This window comes from Microcebus murinus, chromosome 22 (assembly GCF_040939455.1).
Source record: "Microcebus murinus isolate Inina chromosome 22, M.murinus_Inina_mat1.0, whole genome shotgun sequence".
NCBI classification, from domain to species: Eukaryota; Metazoa; Chordata; class Mammalia; order Primates; family Cheirogaleidae; genus Microcebus; species Microcebus murinus.
In genome coordinates, this window is record NC_134125.1 from 26,609,739 (window position 1) to 26,627,572 (window position 17,834).

Here is a 17,834-nt window from a genome sequence, read left to right on the forward strand (position 1 = left end):
AATAAACAGAAAACAAAAATAAAACGGCACTTTAAGCCTTACTGTATCAATAATTCCATTAAATGTAAATGGCTTAAATACAGCAACTAATGACAGAAATTGGTAGAGTAGACCAAAAAAAAAAAATGACTAAAATGTATGTTATTTAAAAGAAACTCACTTCAAATACAATGACATGTATCGCTGAAGAAAAAGGATACAAAAAGATACACCATGCCAACAAAAATCAAATGAATCAGGAGAGGCTATATTTATATCAAAGGAGACTTCATTAAGAAAATTACCTGGACAGAGAAAGAAATTCCACAATGAAAAAAGGATTAATCCACCAAGAAGACATAGCAATTCTAAATATGTATGCACCCAACAATAGAGCTGCAAAATATGTGAGGCAAAACTGATACAACTAAATGGAGATGTAGGCAAATACCCAATTGTAGTTGAAACTTACAACACTCCTCTTTTGACAGTTGATAGAACAATTAAAAAATTATCAAGGAGATAAATTTCAACAACATCATCAGCCAACAGGATCTAATCAACACTTATAGAACACTACCCAATAACAGCAGAATACACATTTTTTTTCAAGTGCCTACAGAACATATATACTAAGACAGACCATATCCTGAGCGGTAAAAAACCTCAAAACCAATGAAACCAAAAGCTGGTTCTTTGAAAAGTTCAACAAATTTGACAAATATTTGGCTAGTTGCCTTAAAAAAGGGGAGAAGACTCAAATTACCTAAATCAAGAATGAAAGAGACATCACTTATGTCTTAGGTTTACCTTTATGAATATAAATGTACAAATAAATGTCTAAAGCACACACACCTTACAGAAATAAGGGAATACTATGAATGATTGTATGCCAACAAATTAGATGACCTAGATGTAATGGACAAATTCTTAAAGCACTACCAAACCTGACTCAAGAAGAAACAGAAAAGCTGAATATATCTATAACAAGTAAAGAGATTAAGTTAGTAATAATAATACCAACAACAAAAACCCTTCCAATGAATAAATGTCTAGAACTAGATGGCTTCATTGGTAAATTCTACCAAATGTTTAAAGAAAAACTAACACCAATCAATCGCAAACTCTTACAAAAAAAATTGAAGAGGGGGAAACTCTTCCCAACTCATTCCATGACACCAGTATTACTTTGATACCAAAGTAGATAAAGATAGCAGGAAAAAAGAAAACTACAGACCAATATCTCACATGAATATAGATGTAAACATTCTTAACAAAATTTTATAAAATAAATTCAGCAGTATATAAAAATAATTATACAGAGTGATTAAGTGGGATTTATTTCAGGAATGCAAAGTTGGTTCAATATTCAAAAATCAATAAATGTAAACCAATGTAAGCTAAAGAAGAGAAATCACATGATCCTATCAATTGACACAGAAGCAGCATTTGATGAAATTCAAAACCCATTCATGATAAAAGCTGTCGGTTACTAGTAATAGGAGTTTCTTAAACTTAATAAAGAGCATCTACAAAAAACCTACAGCTAACATTATACTTAATGGTGAAAGATCAAATACTTCCTTATGAAGATCAGGGACCAGGCAAGGGTTGTGCTTTCAGTACTCTTATTCAGTATGGTGCTGGAAGTTCTAGACATAGCAAAAAGGAGAGGAAAGGAAATGAAAGAGATATAGATCAGGAAGGAGGGATTCAAGATGTTTCTACTTGCAGGTGACATAATTGTTTACCTAGATTTCCATGGAATCTTTTTTGCAAGGATTCAAGATCAACATACAAAAACCAATTGCTATTTCTATGTACTAGCAATGAACACATGAAAACCAAAATTGGCAGGGCGAGGTGGCTCACGCCTGTAATCCTAGCACTCTGGGAGGCAGAAGTGGGTGGATTGCTCGAGGTCAGGAGTTCGAAACCAGCCTGAGTGAGACCCCATCTCTACTAAAAAATAGAAAGAAATTAATTGACCAACTAAAAATATATATAGAAAAAATTAGCTGGGCATGGTGTTGCAAGCCTGTAGTCCCAGCTACTTGGGAGGCTGAGGCAGCAGGATTGCTTGAGCCCAGGAGTTTGAGGTTGCTGTGAGCTAGGCTGATGCCACGGCACTCACTCTAGCCCGGGCAACAAAGTGAGACTCTGTCACACACACAAAAAAAAACACAAAACAAAACAAAACAAAAAATTAAAAATATAATCATTTATATTTTTAATATAAATATAATATTGTTAAAAATATAATAGTTACTCAAAAAATGAAACATGGAAGTGTAAATCTAACAAAATACAGACTTGTAGGGGCAAGCATGTGTGTGCTGAAAACTACAAAACCCTGGCAAAAGAAATCAAAGATCAAAATAAACAGTCATGCCCTCTCCATAGATTGGAAGACTCAACATGGTAAAGATGTGAATAACTCCAATTCCTTTCAAAATCCCAGCTAGGTTTCTTAAAGATATAGACAAAGATTATTCTAAAGCTTATATGGAAAGGTAAAAGAATTATAATAGCCAAGATAATTCTGAAAGGGAAGAATAAAGTGGGAGGAATCATTGCACCCGATTTCAAGAGTTGTATAGACTCATTTGTGGCATTTGGTTAATGGAGCAGAATAGAGAACCCAGAAATAGCCCCACACAAGTATAGCCAACGGATTTTTAACCACTTCAGGACCGCGCTCACCGGCCCAAAACCTCGCCCACGGGGCACTGGCAGTCCGCACGGCGGTCCGCTGCGCGGTGACGTCGGCCCGTTCTGCTCTCGAGTGACAGGGAAAGCTTGAAAGCACTGAGAGCTTGTTTTACTTTACAGGCAGCTTTCCTTGTCATGTAAATCAGAATAAGTAACATAGACATATATGTTTTCATTATGCTACTTTTAAATGTTCACAATTTTATTTTGATAAATGAAAAATTAGAAAAGTCATACCACGGCTGTCGGCTAAAGTCGCTGTGCACGTCCATCTGTGGCTGTCGACTACAGTCAACAATACTATGAATGGAACCAAGCAAGAAGGCAGCCACCTGATTTTTGATTTTTAAAAGCAAGTCAATGACATGAAAGAATTAAAAGCAGGAACTCAGATATTTGTACACCAATGTTCACAACAGCATCATTCACAGCATCCAAGAGGTGGAACCACCCAAATGCCCATCAGTGGATGAATGGATAAACAAACAAACAAGCAAACAAGCAGGAAAGTGGTTCATCTACACAATGGGACTTTATTCGGCCTTAAAAAGGAATGATATCCCAATACATGCTACAATATGGATGAACTTTAAAGAAATTATGCTAAGTGAAATAAACCAATCACAAAAGGACAAATACTGTATCATTCTACTTATTTGAGGTACCTTGAGTAGTCAAATTTATAGAGACAAAAAGTAGAAGCAGGGGCTGGGGCAGGGGGCGGTGGATAAATGGGGAGTTTCTGTATCTATTGAAACATTCATGTGACTTTTGTTCTGTTAACATGGTGATTCACATTATGTAATTTTATAATGTTTTATTCTTTGATACATCATTGGATTCAGTTTGCATCTATGTTTTTTTTGTTGTTGTTTGAGACAGAGTCTCACTCTGTTGCCTGGGTTAGAGTGCCGTGGCGTCAGCCTAGCTCACAGCAACCTCAAACTCCTGGGCTCAAGCAGTCCTCCTGCCTCAGCCTCCCAAGTAGCTGGGACTACAGGCATGCGCCACCATGCCCGGCTAATTTTTTCTATATATTTTTAGTTGGCCAATTATCTTCTTTCTATTTTTAGTAGAGATGGGGTTTTGCTCTTGCTCAGGCTGATTTCGAACTCCTGACCTTGGGCGATCCTCCCTCCTCGGCCTCCCAGAGTGCTAGGATTATAGGTGTGAGCCACTGCACCCAGCTGCATCTATGTTTTATGAGTGAGATTCACCAGTAATTTTATTTTTTGTCCTGTTCTTTTCCAGTCTGCATATCAAGGTTATGTTAGTCCTGTAAAAATGAAGTGAGAGTGTTTCTGACTTTCCTATTATCTGTAATAAGTTGTACAAGATTGGAATTATGTGTTTCTTGAAAGGCAGAATTTGCTTTTGAAGCTATTTAAACATTTTTGGGGGGGAGATTTTAAATTAGTGATTACATTTCTCTAATTGTAAGACAATTTGAGTTTCTTTATTTCTTTTGGATTCCATTCTGGAAAACTGTTTTTCTAAGAAATTATTCAGTTCATCTATTTTTAAATTTGATAAATTTTATATAATTTATCAAATTTTATATAATAGCCTAAAGTTTAGCATAAAGTTTATATAATATAATAGCATAAAGTTTATGCTATTATATTATGCTAATATATTATATTGTGCAAATTACGCTAATATATTATATTATGCTAAAATATTATATCATGCTAATTATACTAAAACATTATATTATGCTAATTATGTTATATTATATTATGGTAATATAGTATGCTAATTATGCTAATATATTATATTATGCTAATACAATATAATAGCATAAAGTTTATAATAATATAATATAATAGCATAAAGTTTATATAATAGCCTTATATTTCTGTTCACTTGCTGACACATCTATGGTCAAATATTTTTTTTCCTAGTGTTTTTTGCCTCTATTTTTCTTTCTCTTTCTTTCTTTTTTTTTATTTTTGTTAGGACACTTTTATTTGTATTGGAAAGTAGGAACACAGGGCTGGGAACCTGAGCCTTCTTAACAGTTTTTAAAGTAACCAAATCATCGAGGCAGTTAAAAAACAGACAAAAACAAGTACCTCAACCAGAGACTCGAGGGCTGAGAGAAAGCAGCAGCAGGCAGGACCACACAGCCGCCGATGCCCGGCGAGCCCCTCTGCTCCCATAGCCCTGGCCTTTCCAGGAGGAGAATGGGTAAATACGATATATACATGTGTCACAGGTCATGTAAATATATTTATACAAATTATGTATTTGCATGATTTATAAATGCATATAATTATATATTCATACAATATTTATAAAAGCACCATGTATAATGTATGTTTTTACAAACATATTATAAAAGCGCATATTATATAAAAAGAAAGAGATTTAGGTTGGTTTGAGTGGTGTCGCAGCTCATTTATTTCTTGGTGTCAGCTGCCCGTCGTGCCACAGGGCGGGACTCAGGAACCAGCAAGTGCGTTTTCAGGGGTTCACACCAAAGCGCGTCAGACCCTCAGCGACAGGCTCTGCAGGTAGCCGCTCGGTGCCACCTGCTGCCGGGCTGTGTGGCCCGGCCCTGCGCGAGGGAAGAGCCGCCTCCCGCGGGCTGGGCGCCGCTCTCCCCGGGGAAAGGAGATCTCTCCTCGTCCACACACACGGCTCTGAACTCCATCCTGACTCCCCAAAACCTTGTGAAAAAGAAAAAAAAATACCTCTATGCTTTAAAAATACGTATCAGTAGATTTGGATTTGAATCTAAGACATTCACCCTTGCATCTAGGCTAAAATGAGAGATGTGAGATTTTACAGCCACTTTTATATGTAATTCCACTGGAACTGGCCAAGCAGTCAGTTTTATTTATAGAGTATAAATAAAATGGATTCATAACAGTGGAAATAGAAAAATATGTGTTCTTTCCCACTTAGCTCATAACCAAAACTAATTTAAAACAAAAGCTGGCAGATTACTGCAGATCAAAGTGGTCTCCACTAATACACAATAAAAATATTAATATTAAAGCTATTATTAACATACAGATGATTTTAAGCCACATTTAATTCCATCCTAAGCCCTTTAGAGGAAAGAAAAATAGCCTTAATTTCTGTTTAAAAAAGTTAATCTACTTATATTATTTCTGCCAACATTTACATAACAACAAAAATCAAACCAAATCTTAAGTACTCTAGAAACTGTTTTTTCAAAGAACTGCAGTTTAGGTCACCAAGTCCCACACTAAAAACTAAACAACTCAAATTTAAATTAAAAATGCTGCAAATATAGAAAATTTCAATATAAAATATAAAAAAACAAAAAAAATTTCAATAAAAATAAAATTTCAATATAAAATAAAATTTCAATATAAAACTGCTATCATCAGTTTTGTGACACATGTATTGGCAACTTTAAGAACTTATTTTTATTTTTAAAACATACATTTGTCTTTAAAGTATGAGTTACCACAATGCTCTCAAAGCCCATTTTTCTTACAACAAATCGAATATGTGATATGAACTGGATATATACAGCTTTGAAATTCCCATCCTCCTTGGTAATTAACTCAGTTTAGAAAAATGAAATTATATAACTTTTTTTTTATTTCAGCATATTATGGGGGTACAGATTTTAAGGTTTCAATAAATGCCCTTTCCCCCTCCCCCCCACAAGTCTGAGTTTCCAGCATGACCATCCCCCAGATGGTGCACATCTCACTCATTATGTATGTATATACCCGCCCCCCTCCCCCCTCCCCAATACCCTATTACTGTAGTACCTATGTGACCACTTAGATGCTGCTCAGTTAATACCAGTTTGCTGGTGAGTATATGTGGTGCTTGTTTTTCCATTCTTGGGATACTTAGTAGTATGGGTTCCAGCTCTAACCAGGAAAATATGAGATGTGCTATGTCACCGTTGTTTCTTAGAGCTGAATAGTACTCCATGGTATACATATACCATTCTTGGATTGATGGGCACTTGGGCTGTTTCCACAGCCTTGCAATTATGAATTGTGCTGCTATAAACATTCGAGTGCAGGTGTCTTTTTTGTAGAGTGTCATTGGATCTTTTGGGTAGACGCCCAGTAATGGGATTGCTGGATCCAATGGTAGATCCACTTGTATCGCTTTAAGATATCTCCATATTGCTTTCCACAGAGGTTGAACTAGTTTGCAGTCCCACCAGCAGTGTAGGAGTGTTCCTCTCTCTCCGCAACCACGCCAGCATTTATTGTTTGGAGACTTTTTGATAAAGGCCATTCTCACTGGGGCTAAGTGATATCTCATTGTGGTTTTTATTTGCATTTCCCTGATGATTAGAGATGTTGAGCATTTTTTCATATGTTTGTTGGCCATTGTTCTGTCTTCTTTTTTTTTTTTTTTTTTTTTTTTTGAGACAGAGTCTCACTTTGTTGCCCAGGCTAGAGTGAGTGCCATGGCGTCAGCCTGGCTCACAGCAACCTCAATCTCCAGGGCTCAGCGATCCTTCTGCCTCAGCCTCCCGAGTAGCTGGGACTACAGGCATGCGCCACCATGCCCGGCTAATTTTTTGTATATATATTTTTAGTTGGTCAATTAATTTATTTCTATTTTTGGTAGAGACGGGGTCTCGCTCAGGCTGGTTTCGAACTCCTGACCTGGCGCAATCCACCCACCTTGGCCTCCCAGAGTGCTAGGATTACAGGCGTGAGCCACCGCGCCCGGCCATGTCTTCTTTAGAAAAGTTTCTGTTCAAGTCCTTTGCCCACTTTTTAATAGGGTTATTTGATTTTTTCTTGCTGATTTTCGTGAGTTCTAAGTGTATTCTAGTTATCAGCCCCTTATCAGATGTGTAGGATGCAAAAATTTTCTCCCATTCTGTGGGTTGTCTGTTTACTTTCGTGACTGTTTCTTTGGCTGTGTATAAGCTTTTTAGTTTGATCATGTCCCATTTATTTATTTTTGTTGCTCTATTTTTCTTGTTAATATTTCCAGAAGCTTGGCTTTATATTTATTTTTCAAAAAAAAAAAATCGCTGTCTGGCCTTGCTGTGGTGAGCTTTATTTTATCCGCTATTGGCGCGTCTGACACATTTCCTCCCGGTCAGTCTCAGCACGGTGCGCCCTTCTCTCCTTGGCCTTTAATTTTTTAAAAAAAATGTTTTAGGAGGAGACCTGGTAATTGCATAGAGCTGGATTTTTTTTTTTCACACGATGTCACAATCTTTTTCCTTATCTGGAGCACTTGGTCCTTTTACTTTTTTGTGCGATTACAGGTACATTTGGATTTATTTGCAACATCTATGTCCAACTCCCCTAGCCCACTCCTTTCTGCCTTCTGTTGTGTTGATTTGTGTGTTTCTTTCTCACCCCTGGGGTCCCTTCTGCCTGGGTGGCACTTACACCTCCTGGCCTATTTTGGTGGTCACCCTGGGAAGTTACCATCTGTATTGGGCATTCTCCCCACACCAGATCTCAGCCTGTGTCGCCTGCCCCCGACAGGCGCTGTTGCCGGGCGTGACTGGTGCGGGGAGCAGACCCCCACCTCCTGCCCGCCCCAGGCGGCCACACCCAGCTCGCCAGACCGAGCCCAGAGCAGGAAGCGGGCATAAACACAGGGCGGGCACCCGCTCTGCTCTCAGGAGCCGGGCCTCAGATCCTATCTCTCTCGTCCTGCCTTTGTCGAGCCCTCGGGACTTGGCGCCCAGGCCTGGCCCGGGTCTGCACTAGCCCAAACAAGACGCGAGCCAGAGCGGGACGGCCAGGGCCCGGCCAGGCCACGCTGAGGGCGCGGGGACGCGCTCCCAGGCCCGCGGCCCTTCCCGGGGTGTGGGGTGTGCCCTCAGGCAGCCAGGGTGCCCAGAGCAGCGGTGCCCAGCACATCTCTCCCTCCGCTGCCCGCTTTTCTTTGTGTTTGCACCAAAGACACACGAGCCAGGGAGGTCCCACCTTCTGACTGTCCTTGGCCGGCCTGGCCCTGCAGCACGTGCGGAAGAGACATCCACGTGGCAGGGACGCTGCTGCAGACCTTGCGCTCACCTGTTCTCGTGCCACCTCCGATGTCCCGAGCATGGGTGAGGGCACTGACCCAGGGACCCCAGTGATAGGAGATAGAGTAGAGGGGACACAGCTGTCTGCCTAGAGATCTGAGAGAGGAGCTGCCCCCCGTGGGTTTACAGGGCGAGTAGGAGTTCGGGATAGGCGCTGGTGAGGGCAGTGGAGCCCCGTGGGGGCAGCCCCTGGAAGAGAGCTTGCAAACGTTTCTTAGTAGCTGCTGCTCAATAATAGTCACGTTGGCTGGGCGCGGTGGCTCACGCCTGTATTCCTAGCACTCTGGGAGGCTGAGATGGGCGGATTTCTTGAGGTCAGGAGTTCGAAACCAGCCTGAGCAAGAGCGAGACCCCGTCTCTACTATAAATAGAAAGAAATTAATTGGCCAACTAATATATATATATGTAAAATTAGCCAGGCATGGTGGCGCATGCCTGTAGTCCCAGCTACTCGGGAGGCTGAGGCAGGAGGATCGCTTGAGCCCAGGAGTTTGAGGCTGCTGTGAGCTAGGCTGACGCCACAGCACTCACTTTACCCTGGGCAACAAAGTGAGACTCTTGTCTCAAAAAAAAAAAAAAAAAAAAAAAAACTGCCCACAGCAGCAGCGTCTGGGGAGGTCCAGGCTCGCTAAGTAGCTTCGAGGCGGCTGTTGGCACGAGCCCGGCCATTGATGCAGCCAGTCCCTGAAATCTTGGCACCCTGTTGCCGCCACAGGGTGGGCTCAGAAAGCCAGGTCCCAGCCAAGTGGGTGTGCGTGTCCCTGGCGCCAGGTGCAGCTCAGGAGCAGTCACGAGAGCCGCGTGGCGGGTGACAGGCTGGCCAGAGGCTGCCGGGACGGGGCTTCAGGACAGAGCCTTTGAAGGCACTGCCTGCCCAGCCACGAGCAGAGGGAAGCTCAGCGCTCGCGGCTCGGCAGCCACCGCCGTGGCCGAGGGGCCCAGCCTGGGGGCAGGCTGAGGGTGGAGAGGGAGGCACTCAGGCCCCTGCGACAGTTCTGTGGGCCTGCCAGCCCCTGAGCTTGCCTTGCCTCTGTGTGCGTCCACTGGTGTGAGCCTTGCCGTCCTTTTTTTTTTTTTTTTTTTGAGACAGAATCTCACTCTGTTTCCCAGGCTAGAGTGAGTGCCGTGGCATCAGCCTAGCTCACAGCAACCTCAAACTACTGGGCTCAGGTGATCCTCCTGCCTCAGCCTCCCAAGTGGCTAGGACTACAGGCATGCGCCACCATGCCCGGCTAATTTTTTCTATATATTTTTAGTTGGCCAATTAATTTCTTTCTATTTATAGTAGAGATGGGGTCTCGCTCTTGCTCAGGCTGATCTTGAACTCCTGACCTCAAGCGATCCACCCACCTCGGCCTCCCTGAGTGCTAGGATTACAGGCGTGAGCCACCACGCCCGGCCTACCTTGCTGTCTTGTTTAAGACTGTACTAGCCGGGTTTCTTTCTTTCTTAAAATGCTTTTTTTTATAGTGATATAATTCACATAACATAAAATTAACCATTTTAAAGTGTGCACTTCAGCAACCCTGTGTGTTTTCATTATGCTGTGCGTATAACACCACTAGCTAATTCCAGAACGTTTCCATTTCCCCAGAAGAAATGCTGAATCTCCCAGCACGTTCTCTCCATGCCCCCCCACCCCCAGGCCGAGCCCCACGCGTCTTACCTATTTCTGTGGTTTGCCTGTTCTGGCCGCTTCACATCAGTGGAGGCTCAGGACATTTGTCTCGTGTGCGGCTTCCTTTCCTTAGCATGTTTTCTGAGCTCATCCACGGACCTAGTTTCAGTGCTTCATTACTTTTCATAGTGGAACAATATTCCATTAGTATGAACACGCCACATTCTGTTTCCCATTTATCTGTTAACGGACATTTGGTTGTTTCTGCATTTTGGCTATTGTGAATGATCCTGCGGTGGACATCTGTGTACCAGCGCTGGTGTGGACATTTGTCTTCGTTTCTTTTGAGTAGCTAAGAGTGGAATTGCTGGGTCATATGGTAATTCTATATTTAACTTTCAGTGTCACTACTAAACTTTTCCATAGTAGCTACACCATTTTATATTTTCACCAGCAATGTATAAAGCTTCCAATTCATCTTTATCCTCACCAACACCTGTTATTTTTTCTTTAAAAGATATTACCATACCCACCCTAGTGGATGTGAAGTGGTATTTTATTGTGGCTTTGGCCATTGTATAACTTCTTTGGAGAACTGTCTATTCAAATCCTTTGCTCATTTTAAAATTGGGTTGGCTTTTTATTGCTGAGTTTTAAGAACTCATAAATAGGCCGGGTGCAGTGGCTCACGCCTGTCATCCTAGCACTCTGGGAGGCCGAGGGGGGCTGATGGCTCCAGGTCAGGAGTTCGAGACCAGCCTAAGCAAGAGCAAGACCCTGTCTCTACTATAAATAGAAAGAAAGTAATCGGCCAACTAATATATATATAAAAAATTAGCCAGGCATGGTGGCGCATGCCTGTAGTCTCAGCTACTCGGGAGGCGGAGGCAGCAGGATTGCTTGAGCCCAGGAGTTTGAGGTTGCTGTGAGCTAGGCTGACGCCAAGGCACTCACTCTAGCCTGGGCAACAAAGCGAGACTCTGTCTCAAAAAAAAAAAATAAAGAACTCATAAATATTCTCAATACTCAATTTTTATCACATATATGATTTGTAAATATTTTTATTCATTCTGAGTTGTGTTTTCATTTTATTAATAGTGTCTTTTGATGCATACAGGTTTTTAATTTTGATGACATCTGTCCAATTTATCTACTTTGTTCTTTGGTTGTGCTTTTGGTGTCAAATCTAAGAAACTGTTGCCTAATCTAAGATCCTAAAGATTTTCACCTATGTTTTCTTATAAGATATTTATAGTTTTGGCCCTTAAATTTGGGTATTTAGTCAATTTTGAGTTATTTTTCATATATGGTATGAGGTAGGGGTCCAAGTTCATTCTTTGGTATATGGATATCCAGTTGCCCCAGCACCATTTGCTAAAAAGACTATTCTTTCCTGATTGAATATTCTTGGCTGCCTCATCAAAATCAATTGCCATAAATGTATGAATTTATTTCTGGATTTCCAATTCTATTCCGTCGTTCTGTTTGTCTACCTTCATGTCAGTTATTACACAGTCTTGATAACTGTGGTTTTATAGTAAGTTTTGAAGTCAGGAAGTGAGTCTTCCAACGTTGTTTTTGTTCAAGACTGTTTTGGTTCTTCTGTTGTTCCGTGTGCCTTGCAATTCCATATGAATTTTAGAATCAGCTTGTTCATTTCTGGGGGAAAAAGCAGTTGGAATTTGGATAGGGATTGCATTGAGGGTTTTTTAGAAACAGAGTCTTACTCTGTCACCCAGGCTGCAGTGCAGTGGTGCAATCATAGCTCACAGCAAACTCAAACTCCTGGGTTCAGGCAATCCTCCTGCCTCAGCCTCCTCAGTAGCTGGGACTATAGGCGTGTACCACTACACCTGGTTTTTTGTTTTTAGAGATGGGGTCTTGCTATGTTGTCCAGGCTGGTCTCAAACTCCTATGCTCAAGCAATCCTCCTGCCTCAGCCTCCCAAAGTGCTAGAATTACAGGCATGAGCCACCACACCTGGCCTGTTAATCCTTCAAACACCTGGTGGACTTCACCAATAATGCCATCTGATCCTGGGCTTTTCTTTAGTAGAATTTTTTTTATCACTAACCAAAATATATCAAATTTGGGAAGATTCTAGCCTTTATTTATTACTGAGAATCAGCCATTTTTCTTGAATGATTTCCCCAGGTTGCTACAGGCCTTTGGTTAATTTCCAGATTCTTACTCCCCTGTCTTCACGGATGACACTCCTTAGTTGGGTTTTTTTTTTTTTTCTTTGTTGTTTTTTTGTTTGAGACAGAGTCTCACTCTGTTGCCCAGGCTAGAGTGAGTGCTGTGGCATCAGCCTCGCTCACAGCAACCTCAGACTCCTGGACTCAAGCAATCCTCCTGCCTCAGCCTCCCGAGTAGCTGGGACTACAGGCATGCGCCACCACGCCCGGCTAATTTTTTCTATATATATTAGTTGGCCAATTAATTTCTTTCTATTTATAGTAGAGACGGGGTCTCGCTCTTGCTCAGGCTGGTTTCGAATTCCTGACCTCGAGCAATCCACCCGCCTCGGCCTCCCAGAGAGCTAGGATTACAGGCGTGAGCCACCGCGCCCGCCTACAGTCATATCTTTTATGGAGCCAGCCGAGCGCGAACAAGCTGGAGAAGACTCCGGGAAACTGGGAGCTGTGGGCCATCGCCGCAGCCACCGCCCGAATCACAGAGCCTGGGCCAGGCCCTTCCCAAGGCACATGGCGCCCTGGTCCTTTCCAGAACCAGCAGTCTTTGGGGCGTGAAAACAGAAGCATAAAAAGCTAAAGCAGACTTCGGGAGCGGCCGGCCCAGTGCAGCTGGCTGAGCGCACAGCACCGACCGGCGGCCCAGCGGTTGCAGAGAGCCAGGCCAAGGGCCGCCCCGCGGCTGTGGGGACCAGGGCCATGGAGCGCCGGGGTGGGGATGGCTGACTCTAGGGTGGGATGGGCACGTGATAGCTGCACCCTCAAACGGCAGAGGAGTGCGGCGCCCCGGCCTGGGCTCTGAGGGCCGTTTTCTGGGTGAAGGGGGTCGGACCACCCCGCCCGAAGCCCCAGTGCCAGAGACTTGCTGTCCCTTTCCACAGCGGAGGATTTTCTCCTTTCAAAACATCCTGTGCCAGCGTGGGAAGCACCTCCCACGGTGCCCGGATCACGGGCCAGGGGCGGGGCGGGAGGGCGGCCGTCAGCAGGAAGCACGGCTGGGACCAGTGTTCCCACCCCACGAGCTGCCGGCTGCCTCGCGGGGAGCTGGCGCCCTGCGGCTTTCTCACGGTGCTCTGGGGAGCCAGGCCGCGCCCTGGGAGTGGGGAAGGCTCTCAGAGGATGCAGCCCTGGAGCTAGGACTGTCAACTCAGCAAGCTTTGGACGTGGGAGGGTGACAGCATGTCCCGCCTGGCTTTGATGGGCAGGAAGATGCAATAATGTGCCCCTCAGGCCAGTCTGGGCCTGGCTCTGCCGGCCCCCGGCTCTGCGAGGCCCAGGGAGCTACGCAGGCAGCAGCAGCTACGACCTCGCCCAGGCTCTCAGCCAGGTCCCAGTCCACAAGGCGAACACTGTCCTCTGTAAGAAGAGCCCTTGGGGGCTGGGCGTGGTGGCGCATGCCTGTAGTCCCAGCTCCTCAGGAGGCTGAGGCAGGAGGATCGCTTGAGCCCAGGAGTTTGAGGTTGCTGCGAGCTACAATGACACCACTGCACCCTACCCAGAGCAACAGAGCGAGATTCCTGTCTCCAAAAAAAATGTGTGTGTATTGGGTTTCTATTTCTACAATGACAAATCACCATAAAAGTGGTGGCTTAAACAATACAAATGCATGATGCTCCGCAGGTCCAGGGTTCTAGATGTTTAGTCCCAACCGCATCGTGATTTGTAGGGTCTTAATTTATAAACTTTTAAATTTTAGAAAAATCTTCTAAAAATCTGCTTTGGTCAACCACGTTCTAGTTCTAGGAAATTAGTAAAGAAATGGAAGTCAAAACATATTTTTATAATTGCTTATGTTTGTGTTTCAAATGTAACTCTTTCAACGAGTGCCCCTGGGACACGATCCCACGAACCCTTCCACAGAATCGCATCCGTGGTCAAGGCTGATTCGTGGCTTTTCACCTGATTCTTGGGGCCCCATGGTGGCCTCCAAGGGAAGGAGCCTGCCTACTTCATGCACATCCAAGTCAGCTCTTCCTCTTGCAGCCCCGGGGGCCCAGCCCCACGGGGAGGGGTCTAGGGCACAGAGAGGAGCATCTTCCCTCTTGCTGGGCGGGCGGGAATGCAGCCTGGTTTCCCTTTGGCTCTGAGGAGTCCCTCGGGGGCCAGGCTTGCAGCTGCCCTGCCGTCTGGGAACTATAAGAACTGTGCTCCCCACCTCTACCCCAAGAAGATTCTCTGTGGTCCCAGCAGTGGCGTGTGCCTCCTTCCTTTTCTGCCTGTCCCGGGGACCTGGCATCACTGTGTGGCTTCCTGCTAGGAGCCTGGGTCAGTGGGGCTCCTCCCATCCTATCCACGCCAGCATCCCAGCACATCTACACACCTGCTCAACACTGCCACAGTGGCCACGCTGCTGTGTGCCTCCAAGCTTGGTCACCTTGCATGTGTAAGAGGCCCTTAGCACAGTGCTTATGATCTTGGGCTCCCGAGTTCAGTGGGCCTAGGCCTCCGCCCCTGTCCTACTACTCACTATCAAAGCACAACCCTCAACCTCAGAGAGTGCGTCTACCTACACGCAGATGGGGGTGGCAGTACCTACCTCCTAACAGTGCAGTGACTCACCCAACAAAGGTATACTGACTGGGCACCCTGCAGGGCTCCGGGTGCCAGGATCCAGGTGGGCTGCCATAGAGAAAAATAGCAGCTGGAGATAGCGTGGGGTTGCTACCAGGGCCAGCCCAGGCAGGACCTTCAGTGCCCAGCCAGGAGCCTTGGACTCTGTCCTCAGAGCAGTGGGAACCCTGGGAGGGCTTCAGCCAACAGGTGGGGTGGGTTTTGGAGCTGGCTGGAATCCCCTGTGCAGACCACAGCCGCAGTGCTGGGCCTGGGGGGCTGCATAGGTAGCGATTTGCAGAGGTTTTTCAGGCAAGAGAAGAGTCTTGAGCTAAAGTTGTGAGGAGGGAAATTGGGGATGGGTTTGAATCCAGGTGACAGGAGCTGCGGCCGTGGTTCACACTCCGTGAGTGCACGTGTGTGTGCTCTGGGGCGTCACGCCGTGGGCGGGGCGGAAGGGGTGGGAGCCAATCTCGGAATTGGGAGACGCAATAAGCTGAAATTTGGAGATGCTGAATTCCATGTGCCCGAGAGACTGCCAGTGAGGAAGTCCGGCAGGCCGAGGGCCAGGCATCCAGAACTAAGGAGAGAGCTTCATGGAAGCAAAAGAGTTGGGAATTCAGGTTTCTGGGTTTTCAGGGGAGAACTGAGAGAGGAGATGGGGTGGGGTTGACGGCTCAGATTCTGTGTCTACTTGGTGTCCCTTCATGGCAGGGCCAATGACATTAACTATATTTTTGTGTTTTCTGCATTCCCGGTGCTGTGGCATTTGGGAGCCTTGCAGACCCAGAAGAGGCTGCCCTGCCAGGCTAGCTAATTCCTGAAGATGACAGCAGCTTGCGTGGGCGCGCCTTCACATGCAACCCCCCAACTGAGAGCTCATGCCCCACGCAGCCCCCGATCTCACACACGAGCCGGTTTTCCCCTGCCCTATGGCATGCCCCAACCAGGTCCCTGGCAGCCACAGACCAGCCTGTGGCCCAGAGCCCACTAGAATTATTCAAACCAGCCCATCCTAGGCTGTCTGCTCCGCACGTCCCCACAGAGGCTCTGGCTCAGGCTCCCCTGGCTCCAGTCCAGGGTGTCTCCCTGTGGCCCTGCACAGTGTGGAGTGGCATGTCTTCTTCTCTTGGGGAACACAAGAAATAAACTCTTTCAGTGGGGTCGTCACTCAGCTGTGTTTCCATTAATCAAATGCTGCTGGGATTCATGTCGCTAAGGGCTGAAGTGTGCAGGGGAGCTGGCCGCGCAGAGATCTGCACTTTCCAGATCGAGCAGTAGGGTCCCACACTTTCCTAAATGGCCCCTTCTCCAGGGAGGCTGTGCACTGGGGGTGACGGACCATTGGGAATCACCCAGCGCTGCATCCCCCAGCTCGGGTGGTTTGGGGGTCCGTGCGGCTAGGGGAGCCCCCTTGACTTCCTTGGGCAGGGCCTGGATGGAGCAGCGGGGCAGCTGGGCTAGGGGTGGGGGCATGGTTCCAGACTCCAGGGCTGGTGGAGCAGCTGCCCAGCACCGTCGCGAAGAAGCTGTGTGTCTGACCCACTGCCTGCCACAGCTGTAGGGGCCAAAGTGACCTCCTCCCTAGGCCCTGCGCCTGGCTGCGGGTGGGGAGGTGGGGCTGCGGGGGCTTCGCTCCGGGCTGCTGGCCTGACCCAGGCACATTCTGTTCTGGCAATTCCTGCCCTGCTTGCTCTGCTGCTGCTGGTCCTCTCGGCCTGAGGGCTGGCGACGCCCCCCGGCGCCCGCACACCTGCTTCCGACTCAGAGGCCCTGAATCAGAGCGCCAAGGTTGTGCCTTCTGCTGGGATGGCAGAGGGGCGGGTGACTGACTGCTACTCTACTCCCTGCACCTGCGGCTTTAAGTCATCAGTAGTATCTTGGAAAGGCATAAAAGGCATGCCTCCATTTTCACCTAGAAGTATGCATTCAGCCGCAGGGCATAACCAGGACCCACAGCTGGAAGCGTGTGCCGAGGGTGGGCTCAGTGGGGGCCCTGGCTGGAGTTGGCCTTGCTGTCCTGGCCGGCCAGGTTCGGGCCCGAGGAGAGGCTGGGCAGCCCGTTTGGAGCCGCAGGTAGGACAGCCTCGGCTGGCTGTGCCATGAATCGGAGCCAGACTCCCACATTCCCTGTTTCTTGAGAAACTCTTCATTTGCCATGTCTGCGACATGATGCTATCCTCACTCTTCTCTCCTGCGTGACATCTCCCAATGCCACGCGTCGCATCCCCACTCCCGTTTCCAGAGACTGCGTCGGCCTGCTGTCTGTCACTCTTCTAGGACACTCCCTCCAACACCAAGGACTCCTTTTTTACAGACAAAAGACTGGGGAACCCACCTACGCCAGTGACACTTTCCGTATCTGCCCATCAGGAAAAACAGTCACCCCACCTGACCCCAAACTTACCCACCTTACTCTGCCTTGCTCCAATCTTATTCCACCAGTGAAAATGCTGACGAGCCACCTAACTTCGGAAAGCCTCGGTTTTCTCTGTGGTATTTCTTGGGGGATCCTGGTCAGTAAGCCTGGCAAGTGAGTCACTTGGAAGCAGTCAGGTGACCTGGGTTGATAAGTGGATGATGTGTTGGCTCTAATAAATCTCTGGATTTATCACTGAGCTTTTAAAAAAAAACCTTTCATGTGCTTTTAAATATTGATTATTAAAAAAAAATCTTACCACTTAAGCCTAGTTTTCCTGCGGACAATTCTGTGCCTTTGGCCTACAGGCCCTCTGGCTGAGCCAGTGGTGGAGACAGCGTGCCCAGAGCCCTC

At 46.2% G+C, this 17,834-nt stretch overlaps 1 protein-coding gene across 2 annotated transcripts in view; it reads right to left on the reverse strand.

Moving 5' to 3' along the window:
* Window positions 1-17,834, reverse strand: part of C22H22orf39 (chromosome 22 C22orf39 homolog) — a 123,856-nt gene that overhangs the window by 73,001 nt on the left and 33,021 nt on the right. The window lies entirely within an intron of this gene.